A 6,988-nucleotide genomic window follows, 5' to 3' on the forward strand; every position below is an offset into this window, starting at 1 on the left:
TGTTTTAACCTTGTTTTATGGAAATATTTATTTGGGCTTTTAACTTCCACTGGACAATCACTGATTTTATTGATTATTTATTTGGGCATTGCACTCTTTTTGGATAAATTTTAATAAAAGCACAGAGACTTTTCACACTAACCCCTTGTTGAATGTATGTCTCCTCATTTGCCTGGCTCATCTCAGTACATGACTATCGCCAGTTTTGGGTTGAAGAGGCTTCCAGATGTGACAAAGGAGCATGGAGCCAACCCAGACTCATGCAGTGTCTCCCATCTTGAATTTATAATTAATGTTTGTTTTGCCCACATGTAGCACTTTGCACTTTTCTACATTAAACTGCATTTTCCAGATGTTTGGCCAGTTCTGAAGGTGGTCCAGGGGCCTCATCTATAAATGGTGCAAACGCACAAAAATGTTGTGTATGCCTGTTTCCATGCTCACTTCGATATGTATAAAAACTAAACTTGGTGTAAAGCCCCTCACATTCTCACACCAGCCTTAACCTGTATATATGCATGTTTCCACTCAGTTTTGCAAACTGGCAGCACCCAGTGTCAAAGCAGTGCTACTGTTCCTGTGTCATTTCCCATTCTTTTTTAGATTCACATCCCTGATGCGACTTTATCAAACACACTAAAATTAATCGCATATCGTTTATAAATTAAGGGCATCTGAGTGTAATCGAATGGCCAAACTATTCCAAATACCATAGCTGCTTTAGCATGTTACTCTCACTGCACCACTCAGAGTATTTTAACCCAACGTATCTAAGTGTGGAATCACAGCTCTACAGCAGCTGATCGGAAAGCTCTACAGTGGGCTGTGTTGGGCGCGCGGAAAGCTCTACAGTGGGCTGTGTTGGGCGCGCAGAGAACTATCGGGATACAGCATCTACCCTTTAAAACATTTATAGTACACGCTGCCTCAGCCATGCGCACAGTCTATTTGAACTTCTCTCATTCAGCAAACACTTTAGAGCCTTTCCTGCATGAACTTCGCAGTTCAGAAACCGTTTCATCCCAAGAGCTCTAAACGCACTCAATCATTAGTGATGGGCGGAGTGAAGCCTCATGAAGCATCAACACGTTTGAAGCAATTGTGTTGGAAATCGTATCGAAGCTTCGAAGCATTTGACACTCACCTCTCTAGGGACACCTCCTGGCCATTTGTATTAACAGCACATTTTAACAGTAAACCCTTAGAGCATTGTGGACGAATACCGAATCTTTATGAAGTTGTGATATACACCTTTGAAGACAAAAATTATAATTGGCAATAATGTCAAGCATTGTAAATCGACATACGCTTAGCAAGTAATTATTCTGCAGTAATCGGATCAACGTTGACTAGTTACGTTAGGCGCCAGCACGGATTACCGTTGTTTAGAAGTAAATGTATGCGTAACGGTGGCTTGAACAATTACGCCAGTCGGACAGCGCCAGGTCTCGTGTTCAATAACAAACCTGGTCAGCATCTGTCTGGGGATTGCAGATTTCCGTTGCCTGATGCGTTTGATTGATAGTTCCGATTATGCGGCAATGCTCCTTGAAAACCTGGTTGGTGTTAGACTTCTAATCGGGAATTTAATCGGCATAATGTACATTCATATTCTAATTCCAATGTAAAACCAGCATATATCAGTATTTGAATTAAACTCTTCAACCAAACTAGACTACACCTCGTGGAAATGTGATTGGTCCATCACTAACTGTCACTAAATTTTGCAATAACTATACTGATACGAACTGGCGCTACACATCCACATCATCACGTGCATTGGAAATGAGACGCTGAGCTTTTGACGCACAAATGTTTCAAAACGACACCTTGAAGCTTGTTTAAAAGTGCACGTGAGATGATGAAGGGGAGGTAAAGCCAAATGTCACTGAGATATGTTGTGTGTTTACTTTTATCAGCACTGTCAATTACTTCACCCCATGTTAGCCTTGTTAATGACGACGCTGTAGACTCTTCATCGATTGATACAGACGCCGGCATGAAGATCTACTAATGCACTGGAAACAAAGAGCAGGCAGCTATCCATATTTATAGTAATTTAAAAAAAAATCTGTCTTTGCCAGAAACATTTATTCTTGTTTACCGTAAGAGCAGCCCATACTAATCATGTATCTCGAAGCATGCGCAAATAAGACTTGATACACGTATATCACCTAACGTTCAAAGTACAAGACCTGCAGTTTACCTATTGTAACATAATATAGCTAATACAACTAATGAAACCCTCTACGTTAGCTAGATCTACCATTTCATCATATACATGAAACAAGACACATATTTTCATTAGATACATCTTTATCACACTGCTGACTCACAATAAGGAGACCCGGGTTAATTTCCCGGCTCCTCCCTGCGTGGTGTTTGCATGTTTTCCTCGTGTTTGCGTGGGTTTCCTTCGGGTGCTCCGGTTTCTTCCCACAGTCCAAAGACATGCAGGTTAGGTGCATTGGAGATCCTAACATGTCCCTAGTGTGTGCTTGGTGTATGTGTGTGTCCTGCGGTGGGCTGGCATGCTGCCGGGGATTTGTTCCTGCCTTGCGCTCTGTGCTGGCTGGGATTGGCTCCAGCAGACCCCTGTGACCCTGTGTTTAGATATACTGTAGCAGGTTGGACAATGACTAACTGACTGACAGACATATTGAACATTAATGCAGTAATTATAGCAGTAATAATGAACCTGAGGAAGAAAAGGAATATTTATGAGAAGGGACAGAAACAGTGATATCGTAGCAAACAGTATAAAAACAACATATAACACAGTAAATAGAACATATAGAATATCAAACAAGATATTACACTTCACCAGCAACCACCCGGTATCTCATAAACGGAGCTGTGTTAAAACTCTATTCAGAAGAGTCCACACCCACTGTAATACGAAGGAAACAAAAATGAATGAATAACTTCAAACGGATACTCAAAAACATTCATTAATCGGAGCTTACACAGAAGACGCCAAAAAACTCAGCAAACAATTGAACTGAATCAGAACCCCCACCCCCACCTGGCACTCACTCCCTTATCACCACAATGTGTCAGAAGGTACAGCGGGCATCCTGGCCAAGTCAGGCGTTAGAATAGCACACAAACCCATGAACAATCTGCGCACGGTCCTCTTTAATGCTAAAAACAAGAAATCGATAGCAGAAACACGAAACGCAGTTTATAGTATTCCACGCAGTTCTTGCTCAGCAGTATACATAGGACAAACTTCAAAAAGAATCGCAACACGTATACAGGAACATCGCAACGCCGTCAGAAGAAAGGACTCACTTTCATTGATCTACACGCATACTAAATCAACAGGACATTCATTTAACTGGGACAAGTCAAATTTAAGGCCAGTACTAAAAGTGGCAGAGAGCTGGCCGAATCTTGGTTATCAAATGAGAACGCCATCAACAGACACTTGGACGTAAATCCAGCATATGTAAACTTAATAATAATTCATTACATTTATATAGCGCTTTTCTCAGTACTCAAAGCGCTATCCACACAGGGAGGAACCGGGAAGCGAACCCACAATCTTCCACAGTCTCCTTACTGCAAAGCAGAAGCACTACCACTGCGCCACCTGTGAGGACACACAAGAAGAACACGTTCATAATAAATAAACTGTACACCCAATACCCCCCCCCCCCCAATCACACTGATTTAGCCACCCCCCATCCACATAATGTTTTGCTATATATTGCCTTTGATTCTTGCAAGTCTAAGCATTATCCTCTGATGAAGACCCTTGGCAGGGGTTGAAAGCTCAGGAATAAAAACTACTTTATGATACATTTTTTCTCCCTTTGTGGATCTCCAGCTGCATATATATATATATATATATATATATATATACAGTAATCCCTCACCTATCGCGGGGGTTACGTTCCAGAGCCCCCCGTGATAGGTGAAAATCCGCGAAGTAGCGACCTATATTTATTTTATTATTTATACATATTTTAAGGCTTTATAAACCCTTCCCACACTCTTATAAACCTTTCTCACTCTCTTGTTTCCCACGCTCTTATAAACACTTCCTATGCTCTTAAACACTTTCTACATTCTTAAACACCGCAGACCAACACTGCACACTGCACGCAGCAATCAGACGTCGATGTGTCTGCACTCGCTTTGTGAAGGGGGGCAGCTGAACTCACGCTGAGCAGAAATGGACTTTGTGCTGCTTCTGCCAAAATGCCTGCTTGTCGCTCTGCGCGTTCGGAAGAAGGAGGAGTGTGTGTGTGTGTGTGTGTGTGTGTGTGTGTGAGAGCTGAACGCACCTTCGCTCAAACCCCCCTCCCCGGAGGAGAAGCACGCTCCTGCCACTTTGCATTGTCAAGGGGGTGGGGAGCTGAATGAACGCTAAGGAGAAGTGGACTTTGTGCTGGCTTTGTGCTGCTTGTCCTCTGCGTGTCAATAATTTAAAAGCTTGTACATCACCAATTTTCCTGTCTCACTGTCTTGTTATAAAATGTTTTATAATAGTGAGATGTTACTCATATCCTTAGCCCGACATTCACATATCATATGTGTTAACAAAGTGTGTTTTATAAGTTTACATGTGTTTAAAGCATGTGGGATGGGTATTTTAAGGCTTAAACTATAAAAATGTTTATTTATATGGTCTTTCTATATCGCGGATTTTCTCCTGTTGCTGATGGGTCTGGAACATAACTTCCGCGATAGGCGGGCAATCACTTGTATTTAAAAACCCGCGAAGTCGTGAATCCGCGAAAAGTGAACCGCGAAGTAGCGGTACAATCATATATATGCTGATTTCTATATTCAGTGAATACACGCATAACACTGTTCACTATAGAAGTGAGGCAGTGCAACACAGAGACTGGAATATTTATGAGAACAGCCAGAGTATTATGGTGAAGGAAGTGTTTTGAACCATATTAGTACAGCTGTTCTTATGCATTCTAATAGTCAGCATTTTAATATGCAAAATTTGTCATTTTATAGTTTGACACTAAGTAATGTACTGCACAATAATTTCAGTTGTGTTGATGATCCAGAAAGATTTGTTTCACCAATCACAACTCTGTTGAAATTTTGTAACCTGGTGGTGGAATATGCAGTGTAATGTAATTAATATAACTTCCTAACTCTCTCGGGTCAAAGCAGTAAGCTGACATGAGGAATGGAAATGTCCCGCCCCCATGCATTGTGGTTCGAAGCAATGAGCAGACATGCGTAGTACTGAGATTGCATCCTGATGGGGTGCCGAAGCCTCAGACATGCTGAGTACTGAGATCGTGACAGGACACTGAAGCCTCTGACATGCGCACTAGGTTAACTGAGGCTTCGAAGCCTCGAGCAGATTCGAAGCCTCAGACATGCGTAGTACTACTGAGATTGCGTCATGACGGGCTTCGAATGGGGATTTGAAGAGAAGGGTATTGCTGCAGACCGGAGACATTATGGGCGGATCTGAAGGCGGGATAACTGTAAATTGAAGTGGATAGTATTGGCTAATTCAGAATTTCAACGAATGAGATTGTTGTTAAAGTATGACAATCAAAAACTCACTCAACGTTTGAAGTTGTCTATCAAGTGTAACTTCCACCAATCTTTTCACAGTTAGTGATCCCTACCGCTTTGAGGTTCCGCCTCATAGAGTTTCTTTTGAAATAGCAGCAGCGAAGAAACTCTATTAGACCAAAGAAGAAGCGACGAAACGAATTGTTTGTTATTTCTGACAATGGAAGTAAATTTGCTTCTAAATTAAAACGTATGAAATTTGCAATTGCTAAGTTTTCTTCGTGTTTTTCAAATAACTTTTTGTTTCTTTGTTGTGATTGTACGTTTGTATAAATATTAATATATATTGTATTCACGTTTGTATTAATAATCATTTTCGCTGTAGTAATTGATGCATATTCAGTGCTTGAAGTGGTTCGGCACTCAGCGGTGCCGGCAAATCTTCAAACGACGCAAAGCAAGTTTCACGGGCAACATCCACCCACACCCACCCCCCTCTCCGGTGCTCAGTGGAATACTAGTAGATCACCGCCAGTAGTTTGGTTCCCTATTAACTCTGTGCATATTTACATTTGTGAGATGTTCGATTAAAACGCTGTAATGTTATTTTACATTTTTTTAAACAGGATCATATCACGATCAAAAATACCACAGACATTCCGTCCATACTTCAAATCTTCAGATGTGTTTTTGTGCCCTTTCTGTCATCCATGACTGTATTCTTCACGCTCGTATATACGAGCAAATGTACACTTACGAGATCACCGCAGAACAGCAGTTTCCTACGGAGGTATGTTCCCATTAACCCAGGCTGAGTATAGGTGGTAAATATTCAGTGTTTCCTTTTTGTTTTGTTAACAATTTATCCCATAATTTTATGTGGCCATCTCCTATGGTCTGGTTTAGTGGGTGCCAAATGACCTGTGCCTTGTTAGAATAATTTACAGATATTGGTAGGCCTACTTGTTCTGAGTGTACCATTGCTGAGTGCCGGTGCGGGTACCCTGCTTTTGGAGACGCGCCTTTTTGGGATGCTTGGACAATCAAAGGTGACACCTCACATCCAACCAGGGGAAAATAGTTTAAATAAGCTTGGAATTTTACATTTTTTAATGTCTAAATAAGTTCATATAGTGTTACTTTAAATACACCAGTGTGTGTTTTGGTGTATACAGGTAAACTTTTACTGGCACTCTTTTTTTTTCTGTTAAATGAATAACATCAATTTTTTAATGTCTAAAAGTCAGGACCAAGAAGATCATGGCAGCAGTGAACTCGTTGAGGAATATACTGATACAGGCACACCAAGGTATTAATGTAGAACTTAGTCTACCACTGTGGTTTGATACTTGGTTCAACTTGAGTAAAAACCTTAAAATTGAACATGGTATGAGTGATTGTCATAAGCTTTTTGACCCGTTGTCACATGGGGAGTGTTAGATTGGTTATTTTGATGGTTAGAATAAAAATATCTTCAAAGCTTTTCTGT

This window comes from Erpetoichthys calabaricus, chromosome 1 (genome assembly GCF_900747795.2).
Source record: "Erpetoichthys calabaricus chromosome 1, fErpCal1.3, whole genome shotgun sequence".
Classification (NCBI taxonomy): Eukaryota; Metazoa; Chordata; class Cladistia; order Polypteriformes; family Polypteridae; genus Erpetoichthys; species Erpetoichthys calabaricus.